The sequence below is a fragment of the Triticum dicoccoides genome, chromosome 5B (assembly GCF_002162155.2).
Source record: "Triticum dicoccoides isolate Atlit2015 ecotype Zavitan chromosome 5B, WEW_v2.0, whole genome shotgun sequence".
In the NCBI taxonomy this organism is placed as follows: Eukaryota; Viridiplantae; Streptophyta; class Magnoliopsida; order Poales; family Poaceae; genus Triticum; species Triticum dicoccoides.
In genome coordinates this window covers 316,589,284-316,605,521 of record NC_041389.1, presented here as the reverse complement: position 1 = coordinate 316,605,521, position 16,238 = coordinate 316,589,284, and positions in this window count along the sequence as shown.

Here is a 16,238-nt window from a genome sequence, read left to right as displayed (position 1 = left end):
GGAGATAACAACACGCCGGACAGTGCCGAAGATAACCCCCTCCAGCAGGATTCAGTGCAGGAGGACGAAGGAGCCAGCCCTCATGAGAGAGCGGCCGACAGAGTGGTTGAAGACGACAACTATATGCCTCCCTCCGAAGACGAGGCAAGCCTCGACGATGATGAATTCGTCGTGCCAGAGGATCCTGTCGAACAAGAGCGTTTCAAACGCAGGCTTATGGCCACGGCAAGCAGCCTCAAGAAAAAACAGTAGCAGCTTAGAGCTGACCAAGATTTGCTAGCCGACAGATGGACCAAAGTCCTGGCGGCCGAAGAGTATAAACTCGAGCGCCCCTCCAAGAGCTACCCAAAGCGCAGGCTGCTACCCCAACTTGAGGAGGAAGCAACTAAACCTACATCACTAGCGTACGATGCACCCGACCGTCCACCCCGTGGCCGCGACAGTGAGGCCTTCAGGCCCTCGACCCAAGCCGCACCCCGGCACCGCTCAAAACATACCAGAGTACGGGGAGACGCAACAGACCTGCGAGACATATTGGAGAGTAAGGCAAGGCAAACAAGATCGATCTACGGATCGCATGGGCGCTCCGCTTCACGTGATGCTAGCCGTCACACCGGACATGATAAGTACGGCCAGGCCTAATACAACAGACCAAGCTCATCTGAGCTGCATCGTGATATAGCCTAATACAGGGGCGCCGCACACCCACTATGCTTCACAGACGAAGTAATGGATCATCAAATCCCCGAGGGCTTTAAACCCGTGATCATCGAATCATACGATGGCACAACAGATCCTGCAGTATGGATCGAGGATTATCTCCTTCATATCCACATGGACCGCGGTGATGATCTACATGCCATCAAATACCTCCCGCTCAAGCTTAAAGGACCAGCTCGACATTGGCTTAACAACCTGCCAGCAGAGTCAATTAGTTGCTGGGAGGACCTGGACATTCCTTGACAACTTCCAGGGCACCTACGTGCGACCACCAGACGCCGATGACCTAAGCCACATAATCCAGCAGCCATAGGAATCGGCCAGGCAATTCTGGACATGGTTCCTAACCAAGAAAAATCAAATAGTCGACTGTCCGGACGCCGAGGCCCTTGCAGCCTTCAGGCACAACATCCGAGACGAATGGCTTGCCCGGCACCTAGGACAGGAAAAGCCGAAATCTATGGCAGCCCTCACGACACTCATGACCCGCTTTTGTGCGGGAGAAGACAGCTGGCTAGCTCGTAGCAATAACATAACCAAGAGCCCTGGCAATTCCGATACCAAGGACAACAATGGCAGGTCATGTCGCAACAAGCACAAGTGCCGCATTAACGGCGACAATACTGAGGATATGGCAGTCAACGCCGGATTCAGAGGCTCTAAACCCGGTCAGCGGAAGAAGCCATTCAAAAGAAACCCTCCGGGCCCATCCAACTTAGATCGGATACTCGACCGCTCGTGCCAGATACACGGCACCCCCAAACAACCAGCCAACCACACCAACAGGGATTGTTGGGTGTTCAAGCAGGCAGGCAAGTTAAGTGCCGAAACCAGAGACAAGGGGCTGCGTAGCGATGACGAGGAGGAGCCCCGGCCGCCGAACAATAGAGGACAGAAGGGATTCCCCCCGCAAGTGCGGACGGTGAACATGATATACGCAACCCACATCCCCAAAAGGGAGCGGAAGCATGCTCTCAAGGACGTCTATGCGTTGGAGCCAGTCGCCCCAAAGTTCAACCCATGGTCCTCCTGCCCGATCACCTTTGATCAAAGGGACCACCCCACTAGCATCCGTCCCGGTGGATTCGCCGCATTGGTCCTAGACCCAATCATTGACGGATTTTACCTCAGCAGAGTCCTGATGGACGGCGGCAGCAGCCTGAACCGGCTTTATCAGGATACAGTGCAAAAAATGGGCATAGATCCCTCAAGGATTAAACCCACAAAGACAACCTTTAAAGGCGTCATACCAGGTGTAGAAGCCAGCTGTACAAGCTCGATTACACTCGAAGTGGTCTTCGGATCACCGGATAATTTCCGAAGCGAAGAGTTAATCTTCGACATAGTCCCATTCCGCAGTGGCTATCACGCCCTGCTCGGATGAACCGCATTTGCAAAGTTCAATGCGGTGCCGCACTACGCATATCTCAAGCTCAAGATGCCAGGACCTCGCGGAGTCATCACGGTAAATGGAAACACCGAACGCTCTCTCCGAACGGAGGAGCACACGGCGGCCCTGGCGGCGGAAGTACAGAGTAGCCTCTCAAGGCAATCCTCCAACCCAGGTGTCAAATGTCCGGACAACGTCAAGCGAGCCCGAAGTAACCTACAACAAATCCGGCTGGCACGTTCTGAGCAAGCATAGCAGTGCGGCCCCAACCCCAGCCCTCGCCAGATGGTGATTTCGGTACCACGCGTACATAATTACACCTTAGAGATACCATGGGCATAAGGGGAGGGGCACAACTACGGCACGCCCAGAATGCGGCTCAACCGCACTAAGGGGCTCCCTATTCTGCCGTTTCCTTTTTTATACACTTTCAGGACCCAACTATTCGGAAGGCCTGTCCGGCAACACACTCGCCGAACATACGATGCAACAGCCAGGGAGAAAGCCGCGTCAAATGTCCAGGCGGTCTCTATAACGAGCTTAATACCTGTTTTACTTAAAATCCCGCAGCTTGCCCCTGGAGGGGGACATGTCAAATAATCCCATCTCTTGCTTATCGCACTACTTGTATCGTTCTGCTTTCGCAGCAGCCCTTTTTTTAATAAACAATACATAGCTCTTATCTATTATTGTACTCATCTATTTTTTATATATACAAATATGTTCATTCATGACATTCTGCAACCGTACACTTTGGTACGGCCAATACACCAGGGGCTTAAGCACCCCATAACATGGTGTGAGAAGACCGAACACTCTCATGAGTGCGGCACCCCGAACTTATAGCACTATATGCATCGGCTCCGAATCATGTCTTTGGTCAATAGTTGGGTTTGCCCGGCTCCCATGTTTTGGTACCTTACATTCCACAATGTTGGCTAAGGTAGCGCTGGGAGAACTACTGCGATTGTGCCCCAGGTGAGCTGGGTTAACACCTCAGTAGAGAAAGCTAAAACTGACTGTCATGATAGTGCAAGAGACCGGTCGCTGTTCGTGAGGTTTTTCGAGTCCTTAAAGACTTATGCCGCTTAGAGCGAGGAACCGGACTTATCCGGCCTAGGCGTGGATAGCGCCCCGGACTCGGTCTTCCAAATACTAGGGGCTTCACTGAAATTTAAAATTATAGAATTCTATGGCTAAGTGAGAGTGATAAAGCATTATAAGTCTGACGGCCTGGTTCGTTGTGCTGAGCGCCTCCCTAGATGGACCCAAGAATGGGAACAAGAGCGCTCAACTTTATCCCGAACACCCCAGCACTCGTGGCATGGGGGTCGAAGCCGACGACTTGCATCTCTCAGATTTGATAAACGGCCGCACAGAAGGTAATATTTTAAATTAACAAGCGTTGCTTAACGCACATGAACAAAGTTTTCAGCGTACAGGATAACAAATGCGAGTCTACTCAAAAATTACATCTTTGGAGCATTCATCCGCTATACGGTGAGCACCCTTCAGGACGCCCTTGTAATACATCTCGGGCATGCGATAATCCTTGCCCGGCGGTGGCGCGTCCGTCAAAAGCTTCTCATCGTCCAGCTTGCCCCAGTGCACCTTAGCACGGGCAAGGGCCCGACGGGCACCTTCGATATAGACAGAGCGCTTGACAACCTCAATCCACGGACACGCGTCCACCAGCCGCCGTACCAGACCGAAGTAGCTCCCAGGCATGGCTTCTCCAGGCCACAGCCGAGCTATGAGGCCCTTCATGGCCTGTCAGCCACCTTGTGGAGCTCGACCAACTGCTTCAGCTAGTCGCTCAGGGGCACCGGATGTTCGGCCACAGCATACTCAGACCAGAACACTTTTTCCGTCGAGCTCCCCTCTTCGGCTCGGTAGTATGCGGCGGCATCAGACACACTACGGGGTAGATCGGCGAACGCTCCTGGAGAGCTCCGGATTCGGGTAAGTAGCAGATGATTAACTTTTATATTCTTGCTTTGCATAAAGAATGCCTTACCCGCCGCTATCTTCTTCATCGCCTCGATCTCCTGGAAGGCTTTCTGGGCTTTGGCCTTAGTGGTCTTGGCACTCTCAAGAGCCAAGGCGAGCTCGGACTCTCGAGTCTTCGAGTCACCCTCCAAACCCTCGTGTTTTTCCACGAGAGCTTGGAGCTCTTGCCGCACCTCCGCCACCCGCGCCTCCTGCTTCTCTCGCTCGGTGCGCTCCAAGGCTGCACTATTTTCGGCCTTAGAGACCGCCTCCTTCAGGGTCGCCACCTTGGCTATGGCCCCTGCAACATTTACGTTGGTCCTGTCATTTTTTGCAACCAAGTATTTCTATATACATTTACATGTGGTATTACATACCCTCCTTATCCTCGAGCTGCTTCTTGGCACGGCCGAGCTCGTTCTCGGACCGCTCGAGGTTCTCCTTCAAGGCATTGACCTCTGTAGTCAGTGCGGCAGAGGTCAGCAGCACAACCTGCATTCCCATATTGACACATTTTTATTAGACTCCTGCGTATATCTTTTTAGATCCTCAGCTCGGCTTTTTTTTAGAACGCCGAACTGAGCATCAGGGGCTACTGTCTATGCGGTAACATTTTTTATGTGTCTTGAACACGTACCTCAAAGCCTGTTAACAGATTTGTACAGGCTTCTGTCAGCCCGCTCTTGGCGGACTGAACCTTCTGAATCACCGCACTCATAACAGTGCGGTGTTCCTCGTTGATGGAGGCACCGTTAAGCACCTCCAACAAATTGTCCGGCGCCTACGGATGGACGGAGGTCGCCGGCGTCGCAGGCTTGCCCTTCTTATGAAGGCGCCGCCTGTCGGACTCTGGAACCATTGATGGTTCTGGAGCAGTGTCCGGCCCGGGGCCGGACTTAGATCCCTCTGGGGCTTTACCCCCGTCGGGCCTGGAGTCCGGGAGATCGCCTTGCGGCGCCTCCAGGACCACCTCCTCCTGGTTTAGTCCCTTTCGGGACTCCACCTCGGCGTCGTTCGCAGGGAGCGGGGAGGAGGCCATCGGAAGTGAAGCGCTATTCACATCCGACGAATTCAGGGAGCCGCTCGATGAATCACCGAGCTGAGCTCTGGGCGGACTACATAATTAAATTCGGCGTCAGAAAATGCCAAATAACGGAGAAGCGCCAAGAGTTATTCGAATATCCGGATGCTTACGATTTTGCCAGGGGCTTGACCCTCGATGGCCATTCTTCCCCGCCGTCTTCGGCATCGGAGGCGTATTCCGGTAGAAGGGTCTTCCCCTTCTTGGACCCTCCGGCCTCCCCAGTTGGGGCGGCCTTTCTTTTCTTTCCTCCCCCTGTTGGAGGGGGAGAGGCTTCTTCTTCTTCTTCCTCTTCCTCGTCTTCGGAGGCGGAGGGTGCGCCGGGGTTGTCGGGCGAATCCGACACCGCCAGGCGCTGGGAACTCTTTCGGGTCCCCGTGGCCTTCTTCTTGGCCTTCTTCTCCGGCACCACGTGGGGTGCCGGAACCAGCAGCCCTGTCAATTGGGCATCCGCTGGGTCTTCTAGTAAGGGAGCCGGACAGTTCATCTGCCCGGATGTCTCCAACCAGTTCTGTCACAAGAGAGGGAGTTTAGATCCCACATGGAGTCAGACTATGAAAGACGAGAATCCCGTAAAGGGTAGAGTAGCTTACCTCGTTGGCCTGAGGCCGCGAGCTGAATCCGTGGTCTTCGGTAGCGGATGCGGGTGCCTCAACACCCTTAAACAGCACCTTCCAGGCATCTTCATACGAAGTATCGAAAAGCCCGCTCAAGGTTTGGTGCCGTGCCGGATCGAACTCCCACAATTTGAAGGCCCGTTGTTGGCATGGGAGGATCCGACGGATAAGCATGACCTGGATTACGTTGACAAGCTTGAGGTTCTTGTTCACCAGCTTTTGGACGCAGGTTTGAAGTCCGGTCAGCTCTTCCGAATCCCCCCATGTTAGGCCTGTCTCTTTCCAGGAGGTGAGCCGTGTGGGAAAGCCAGATCGGAATTCGGGGGCCGCCGCCCATTTGGGATCGCGTGGCTCGGTGATGTAGAACCACCCCAACTGTTGGGGATATAACTATTTGTGTAAGCCGCCCAGGAGGGGCCGGGTTACCCAAAGAGGACTCACCAGAGAGAATCCCAAGACAAAGTATGAAGATGGCGGTTCATAGAGAGCTTAAGGACTGCAGGCGACTTAAGGCCCATTGTAGTAACCCGTTGTAATAATATTACTTGTATCATAAGGTAGACTTAACTAGTCATCGAGCCAGACATTGTTTATGAGCCGGCCGGGACTTTGTAAGCCGCAGGGCGTCGACCCATGTATACAAGGGGACGACCCACTGGCGGGTTAGGGAAAGAAACAACTCATAGAGAGCCAGGCATAGCGTATCTCGCTCCCTGGTCATCGAAACATCAATACCAACCCAACTAGACGTAGGCCTTACCTTCACCGTAAGGGGCCAAACTAGTATAAACCCTCTCGTGTCCTTTGTCCCGTTTAACCCCTTCAAGCTTCCTAGTTGCAATGGCTCCACAACTAAGTCCTTTCACGAGGACATCTGACGTGACAATTCCATGACAGTTGGCGCCCACCGTGGGGCCAGCGCACGGTGGATTTGAGTTTTTAAAGGGCAACTTCGAAGGGCTCAAGGGATACGTAGTGGGCCGGATGACCAAGAGTCGTCGCGGCAAGATCTACATCGACGATGAAGGCTGGGGCCCCGATCCCGGCTCAATTGAGTACGGGTACCGGGTCCCCTTCGGAGGGATCCACGTCTTCATCGGCCGGATCGGTGAGCCGGGGCCTGAGCCGGACAACTGCACCGACCTCGTCGAGGCGGCTCAGCGTGCGAAACCCGCCCGAGTTCAACCCGGCATGAAGCGCGTCTTTGTGGGCTGCGTCCACAGAGAAGAGCTTTCTGAAGGCCCTGAAGACGGTGGTGAGACGGCCGTCCCCTCTGACGGTGATTCGTCCACCAGTTCAACAGATTCTTTGTATCAAGTTCAAGATGGTGCGCTCGGGGGCTGTTCCGATGGCCTTAGTATTCCAGACCTCCGTGAGCCGCCAAATTGGGCAGGAGTCTTTATGGCTGGGACTCAACCCGGACAAAACTCTACAGCCACAGTGGCAATTACTTTCGGGTTAGGAGCAGCCAGGGCAGGAGGCCCGGTGCGTCCGCCGGCTCAAGTGCTGATAGACCTCATGGACAAGCTTACGACCCTGTTAACCGCCACGGTTATCCCTGCAAACAAAGATGAGCATGACGCCGAGGTAGCACAGGTACGCGAGGAGATAGCTCAAGCCAAGGAGGCCTTAGCAGCTGAGGATACTAGGCTAGCTATGGAGCGCGCGGCTCTCGACGCCCGGGCACAACGGTTGCAGTCAGAGGCTTATCAGCTCACAATGAGTTTAAACGTGTCCAATGAAGTAATGAGGAGGAGACACCAGAAGGCCCAATCCCGGTTGCCTCCAAATTACGATCCTAGGGTTCTTTTTGCCACACCCGGGGCCGGCCCAAGTAACCCGCCCAATGCCAATCAGTTTATGACTCCCGGAGCGGGAGGACCGACTCAGCGTCAGGAGATGCCACCTCCTCATATGAGCATGGCACCGCCGCGTTATGTACCAATACCGGAGGGTCACTTTTCCAACCCCATGGAGAATTTAATCACAGCATCAGCATGTTTAGCAGCTCTTCCGGTGGACGGTGACGATCCAATAGCAGTGGAGACCCGGAGGATCAGGGAACTTGTCCAGACGGCCCTGGCTCAACAGGAGACCTATTCTTACAGCCGGGATAGGATTCATTCAACCCCTCCTCCTTGGTTAGCGTCGCCTCGTCAGAACCGGAGCCCGAGTTACAGTAGGCACATGGAGTCCGAAGCTTTATCAAGCAACGCCCAACGCTGTAACCAACATGGGGGCTATAACCCGGTGCAAGACCGAATACGTCAGGAGCACGAGCGGGCGGCTCAACAGGCGGCTCAGCTGACGGCTCATCAGGACATCCCGGAGTACCCAACGACTTCTATTGAGTTGGGAGTAGCCACCAGAACTGGTGGAGTTCCTTGTTTGATACCGGCTTTGCGCAATGTGCGCCCGCCTAAGGACTTCAAGGGACCTCAGAAGGTGCCGAATTACACCGCTGACTTACAACCCGGAGCATGGATTGAGAGCTATGAGATGGCCATGGAGCTGTTGGAGGTTAGCGACGCGGCAATGGCTAAATACTTCACCATGATGTTAGATGGAACGGCCCGGTCCTGGCTAAAAGGTTTACCACCCAATTCCATTGGTTCGTGGGAGGAGTTAAAGGCCCGGTTCATCCAGAACTTCAAAGACACCTGTAAGCAGTCCATGTCAATCATGGACTTGACAAGTTGTAAGCAGGGGGAGGGTGAGTCCACCATCCATTGGGTACGTCGGGTCAAGGAGATAATTCATTCATCTGATAAGATGGATGCCGGCTCTGCAGTCCTCATGTTGGAGAAAAATTGCAACTTTGAGCCACTGAGGCAGAAATTGGAACGCCTAAAGCGTGACTGCACCGATATGGGAACGCTGATGGCGGCTTTAGTCAAATACGCCGATTCTGATAATACCAAGGACCCTGCGTCTGATGATGAGAAAATAGGGAAGGGTAAAAGGAACGGTAATGGAAAAGGTCAACAGCATAACCAGGGGAATCAAGGCGGCAATAAGCGTAAGGCGGATGGTAGTCCGGAGCTTGTGGCTAACGCTAGTACACAGGGTAACAATCATAGACGCAAGGGTAAATGGCCTTGAACCGGCGGGTCAGGTCCATCTCTTGAGCAGCTACTCAACGAGCCCTGTCCGAAACACGGCACCGGGAGCACCCCGCTACTCACCTGTGGAAGGATTGTGCGATCATGAAGGCGTTTAAAAATTCCAATATCTTCGATGGTGGTCATGGACCTGGTGGCCGTTCAGGGGCCGGCGGCTTTCATGGCCCGGGTGGCGGTTCAAATTCCGATTTTCAGGGACAACCGGGTGGAAATAGTCAACAGGAAGCTGGTCAGGGAGGACAACCGCAGCAGCCATCGGGTTACCAGAGCCAACCGAAACAGTTGAGCGGTGGGCAATACCATGTGTTCACCACTAGCTTATGCAAACGTGACCAGAAGGTTCATAAAAGGGCTGTAAATTCGGTCGAGCCGGCGGTCCCTCGTTATTTGAGATGGTCAGAGCAACCTATCATTTGGAGCAGGGATGATCACCCGCTACGAGTTGATAATCCGGGTCAGTTAACCTTGGTTGTACACCCCAGGTTGGTGGATATAAATTCACTAAAGTACTCATGGACGGAGGTAGCAGCATCAATATCCTCTATTATGAGACCTTCCAACGTATGGGGTTAACTGAGAAGAATCTGAGGACGTCCAACACTGTTTTTCATGGGGTGGTCCCAGGTAAGTCAGCTTACCCAGTTGGTAAGATTGAATTAGGGGTGGCTTTTGGAGATGAGTATGATTCCAGGGCTGAGATGTTGACGTTTGAGGTGGTCAAGATCAAGAGCCCGTATCACGCTCTATTTGGGCGACCGGCTTATGCTAAGTTCATGGCCCGGCCGTGTTATGTTTACTTACAACTCAAGATGCAGGGTTACAAGGGCACCATCACCGTGCATGGGAGTCGAAAGGTAGCCTTAGAATGCGAAGAAGGCGACGCGGCTTACGCTGAGATGGCCTGTGCCACAGAGGAGCTCAAATTTTATCAAGACAATGTTGACCCGACGGATATGACCTCCTCAAGAAACCGACTACAGAGCACGACCCGACGTTGAAGTTTAAATCGGCCGCTGATACAAAGCTTGTTGACTTCACCCTGGGGGACACCTCTAAGCAGTTTAGTATCAGTGCCAATTTGGATCCTAAATAGGAAAGCACGCTCATCGAGTTCATCCGTGAGAATCGGGACATCTTTGCATGGAAACCTTCTGACATGCCGGGTGTACCGAGGGAACTCGCTGAGCACACTCTCAATATTGATCCAAAGTATAAGCCGGTCAGGCAGTTTCTCCGATGATTCAACGAAGAGAGATGAGCAGCCATTGGAGAAGAGGTGGCCCGGCTCTTAGCGGCCGGGTTTATTGTCGAGGTCTTTCATCCAGAGTGGTTGGCTAACCCGGTGCTAGTACTCAAGAAGAATGGCACTTGGCGGATGTGTGTGGATTACACGGAGCTAAACAAGGCTTGCCCGGCTAATCCCTTTGCACTCCCCCGTATTGATCAAATCATTGATGCTACGGCAGGTTGTGAACGTTTGAGCTTTTTGGATGCTTACTCTAGCTATCATCAGATCAAGATGGCAGTTAAGGACCAGGAGAAGACAGCTTTCATCACTCCGTTTGGGGCCTTCTGTTATGTGTCTATGCCGTTTGGGTTCAAGCGTGCCCAGGCAACTTATCAGTGATGTGTGCGGAACTGTTTGCACGATCAGATTGGGCACAATGTTCATGCTTATGTGGACGACATCGTGGTGAAATCCAGAGAAAAGGAAACTTTAATATCCGATTTGAGAGAAACCTTTGGCAATCTTCGGGTTTACAAGATGATGCTTAACCCGGCCAAGTGTGTATTTGGTGTACCTGCAGGCAAGCTCTTGGGTTTTCTGGTGTCAAATAGAGGCATTGAAGCTAATTCGGAGAAGATCACGGCGATCACCTCTCTGGCTAAGCCGGCGTGTATCAATGATGTTCAACGCCTGGCGGGACGTGTTGCTGCTTTAAGCCGGTTAGGGGAGAAGGCCTTGCCGCTATACCAGATGATGAAGAAGACGGACACTTTTGTCTGGAGTGATGCTGCTAACACTGCCTTTGAGGATTTAAAGAGACAGTTGTCTAAGCCACCGGTTCTTGCAGCTCCCATTGATAAAGAGCCGCTATTGTTATATGTGCCTGCTAACTCACGGGCTGTCAGTGTGGTCATCGTGATGGAATGAAAGGAGGCAGGCAAGGAGTATCCGGTTCAACGGCCGGTTTACTACATCAGCGAGGTGCTCATTGAGTCTAAACAAAGGTATCCACATTGGCAGAAGCTTGTTTATGGTGTGTTCATGGCAAATCGGAAACTGAAGCAGTACTTCCAAGGTCACCCTATAACGGTGGTGAGCTTAGCTCCTTTGGGAGATATCATTCAGAATAGAGAAGCTACAGGGCGAATCGCCAAGTGGGCCGTTGAGCTTGGGCCTTATGGTTTAAAGTATATGCCTCATACTGCCATCAAATCTCAGGCGTTGGTGGATTTTATCAATGATTGGACAGAGTTGCAGGCACCTGAGGAGAAGCTGGACAATACGTATTGGACTATTCATTTTGATGGGTCCAGGCAGTTAGAAGGATTAGGGGCTGGGGTTGTTTTAACTTCCCCTCGAGGTGACAAATTTCATTATGTGCTCCGGCTCATGTTTCCTTGTACTAACAATGCAGCTGAATACGAGGCCTTGCTCCATGGTCTCCGGATGGCTAAGGAGATGAATTTAAGCCGGGTAAGGTGCTTGGGCGACTCAGATCTTGTGGCTCAGCAGGTCTCAGGTACATGGGATTCTAAGGACCCCCTTATGGCGGCTTATCATCGTGAAGTTGATGCTGTAGCTGGGTACTTCAAAGGGTATCAGGTGGAGCACATTGACAGAAGGAAGAATGAGGCGGCGGATGCTTTAAGCCGGTTGGGCTCTCAGCGTAAGCCGGTGCCGCCTAACACCTTTCTGGACGTTTTACATAATCCTTCTGTCAAGGTACCTACAGAGGAAGAGCTTGCAGTGCCAGACCCGGAGGCACAGTTGGTGGCTGCACTTCACATCATCCCGGATTGGACATTGCCATATCTGGCTTATATGACCCGGGGAGAGCTGCCTGAGGATGAGACCTTGGCGAGACAAATTGTTAGACGATCCAAATCCATGACAATTGTTAATGGCGAGTTACATCAACTCAGTGTCACAGGTGCGTTCCAGTGTTGTGTGTCACCTGCAGAGGGTCAAGAGATACTTCGAGAGATCCATGAAGGGGATTGTGGTCATCATGCCGGCTCAAAATCTCTGGTGGCCAAGGCTTTCTGTCATGGTTTTTATTGGCTGGCGGCTCATGCTGATGCAGAAGATCTTATTAGCAAATGTGACGGGTGTCAAAAGTTCTCAAGACGAGCTCATGTGCCGGCTCAGGAGTTGAGGATGATTCCAATTACTTGGCCATTCGCAGTCTGGGGGCTTGACATGGTGGGACCTTTCAAAAGGTCTGAGGATAAAAAACGCACCTCCTGGTGGCAGTGGATAAGTTTACAAAGTGGATTGAGGCAGAGCCGGTCAGTCAGTGTGATGCGGCCACAACGGTGCAGTTCATCAAAAAGGTGATCTTTCGTTTTGGTTTTCCACATAGCATCATAACTGATAATGGCACTAATCTCTCCAAGGGTGCCATGGAAGAATTCTGTCAACGGGAACATATCCGGCTTGACGTTTCGGCTGTTGCTCATCCTCAGTCCAATGGTCAAGCAGAGCGAGCTAATCAGGAGATTTTAAGGGGTATCAAACCACGACTCTTGGTCCCCTTACAGCGGACTCCGGGTTGCTGGGTGGAAGAGTTGCCCTCTGTGCTGTGGAGCATCAACACTACGCCTAACAGATCAATGGGTTACACGCCTTTCTTCATGGTTTATGGAGTAGAGGCTGTTCTGCCAAGTGACATCCGACACGATTCACCCCGTGTGGCAGCTTACGTTGAGGCTAATAATGAGAAGGCTCGACAGGAGGCTCTTGACTTGTTGGATGAGGAGCGAGACTTGGCACTAGTCCGCTCGGCGATTTACCAGCAAGACCTTCATCGCTATCACAGCCGCCGGGTCAAAAGCAGAACATTTCAGGAAGGCGATTTAGTGCTCCAGCTCATCCAGGATCAGACCGATATGCACAAGCTATCCCCTCCTTGGGAAGGACCCTTTGTGGTCAGCAAGAATCTGCACAACGGATCATATTACCTCATCGATATTCGAGAGCACAAGGACTCAGGTAAATCGGAGGAGGAGACCCGCCGGCCGTGGAATATAACCCATCTTCGGCCTTATTATACTTAAGCCACCGGCTCTTTAGATGTATATATTTTTGACAATGTACATATTATATAAAGTAATAAAGCAGGACCTCTGTCCTTTTTTCACCCTCAAAAAAGTGTATATGTCCTTTTTGACAGGTGGTGGAAGCAACCAATAGGGACCGGATCAAATCTGAATCCGGTCTTACCGTTGGTCTGGCTTATGATCATATCTGAATCTAGCCATGGTCATTTGGGGGCTTCCTGTTCAAACATAGGTCGTATCCGAACCAAAGAGAACATAGCTGTCGATACCCACTTGATCGGCATATTTGCCAAGCCTACTTGGGGGCTTCCTGATCATATTTGAATCACAGCTTAACCCCTCTAGGTCTGATGTGGATCGTATATGAATCAGCGTCATTAAACAAATCCTATGGTCACTTGGGGGCTTCCTGTTCAAACATAGGTCGTATTCGAACCAAAGAGAACATAGCTGTCGATACCCACTTGATTGGCATCGCCACGCCACTGGGGGCTATATGATCGTATCCGAATCTTAGCTTAACCCTTTGGAACGGTTTACTGATCGTATCCGAATCAGAGGCCTATAAAATTATTTTTGATCATTCTGATACCTTGTGGAAAGCAGTTTAAGGTGTTTTTGTCTTGCCGGTTTAATATTCGTCACCCCAGGTTATTTAAGTACCGGGTGAACATTATATGAGCCGGGAAGATCATTCAAGGATTGCAGAATAAGGCAAGCAAAATTTAACACGCCAAGGAAGTAAAAGCCAGAAATATACAACCATGGCAGCTTACGAAAAGCGTTAAGTGATAAAAGCATGCACGAAGGCATGATGAGCATTAAGAAGTTATTTCTACCCTATTACATGACTCCTCGAGTCTGAATAGGTGAAGCATTGTATTTTGGCCAAACACCCAGTGATTCACTCCTTCGGCGGGCTTGAAGGCTCCGGGTTACCCTTCTCCGCTTCTCTGTCGGGTGTTGTTTCCTGGAAAGTTGATGAAGCCCAATCAATGCCGCTCAAAGCTTCAAATTCAGCTTCATCATCTATTAAACTGGCCGGGTCCACTTCAGGGGCAAAAGTATGCTTACGAATTGGAGGGACCAGGCTGATTTGATCATATGGAGCGCTTGGGATTTTCCGGTTGTTGCTGTCATAAGCTGACACATACTTGCTGAGGTCAGTATCGTTTCCAATAAGGGTGGCCACCGGATGTATGGCCTTAACACAGGCGTGGAATTCATTATCATCAAAGGCATTGCCGTATTCCTTTAGACTCGGATATCCAAGAGCAAGATCTGCCAGGTCTAGTTCTGGGAGCCATGCTTGTGCCCGGCTCAATGCAGCTATGGCCCCGGCTCTTGAAGATGAACGCCTTAAGTCTTGGATCCGCTGAGGAAGAAAGGCAAGGCTATTCAAAACATCTTGCAAAAGGCGGGGGTGTGGAGTTGATAAAGCTACAACGGCCAGGGCATGTTGTGTCCCGGAGTATAGCTGTTCCACTAACGTATAAACTGCTTTAAGCTTGATCAGCGCGTTCTGCTTTAGATTGACACTCCTGGAGCCTGTATGTGCACAAGCATAACGGTAAGCCGGAAGTACTTATTACAATAGTCATTGTACGGTTGCCATGTTAAAACTATGTCACAATAACTTACCAAAGATGGCTGAGACCATTTGGGATATTTGCTGTTTTAAGTTTGACAGCTCAGTCTTGCTTCTGCAAGAGATGCTTCGGGTGTTTCGGCCCGAGTCACCAGGGAAGCCTTTTCATCAGCCCAAAATTTCCTTTCCGACTCAAAATTCTTCTTTAGTTTCTCATTTTCAGAGACACTAAATTCAAATTTGGAGTTAGCTTTTTGGGTGTCAAGCTCTTGAGTTTCCAGACGACTCTTCAGGGCAGCGAGCTCTAATTCAAATTGACTTATGGCAGCCTGCATTGACACCGGGTTATGGTAAGGATTCTAATAAGGTAAACATTCAAGTCCCAAGCACTTTACAAGTAAAGATACTTGGCACTTGGGGGCTAATGTATGCTGAAAGAAATTTTAACTTTATCCTGCCGGGTCAAACATATTAAGTCTCAAGCACCTTACAAGAAAGGATACTTGACACTTGGGGACTAATGTGTATTGCAAATTTAAAGACCTTATGTTATACCGGGTTAAATAAATTCTTTTTAAGCCGGATCAGTTAACAAGTAAAAGCAGATTTCTAAGTCTACAACGTATTTGTTCATAAGCAGTAGACTTGGGGGTTGGTATAGTATATATAAGGCTTAGATAAAAGTATAAGTTTATACCTCAGATTTATGCTGTATTTGTTTCACCATGTCAATTTCCAGGTCACGGCTATTATGCACTTGATTCAGATAGCCTGAGACTATATCACCAATGCTTAGGTGAGTATAATCCGCAATGTCCTGCTTGGCTTTTCGGTGTTGGGCAAACTCTTCCTTGGCAGTACATTTGGCAAGGATTGTAGGCCGCCCTGGTTCAACAAATTGGGACTTCACAATCTCAACTTCCGGGTCATTTCTCTTCACCGGGCTAGGAGTCTCCGGGTCACTTGTGTGGAGAATGTCTTCGGTAGGTGGATCAGAGGTTGGTACTGGAATATCAGAAGTCGGGTCAGGCAGCGGCTGATGGGTAGCGTTGTCTGGAGTAGACGCATTAATCACCGGTTCAGCGACGACCGGTTCTTTGGACGGCTTATTCTTCTTTGCCCGCTTGCTGGGCTTCACTTGCATACTATTAACAAAAGCAGAAGGATGAATACGCAAGCACATGTAAGGTAAAAGTGCATAAGTTTACATTACCCGGGAGCAGTTTTGAAAGTCGGCATATTTGACTGCATGGATTCACCAGAAGAAGGAGAGGTATCCTGATAATTGGAGTCAGATGAATTGAGAGGTTGACGAATTAAGCCTGCTAAAGGTAAGACAGAGCATAAATCGGAGATAACCTTAGTCCGACGTTTCCTGGTTACATTAGGTAAGCTGGAGGAGAGTTCTGCATCCTTGTTGTTCCGGGTCTGCCTCCGGTTCTCA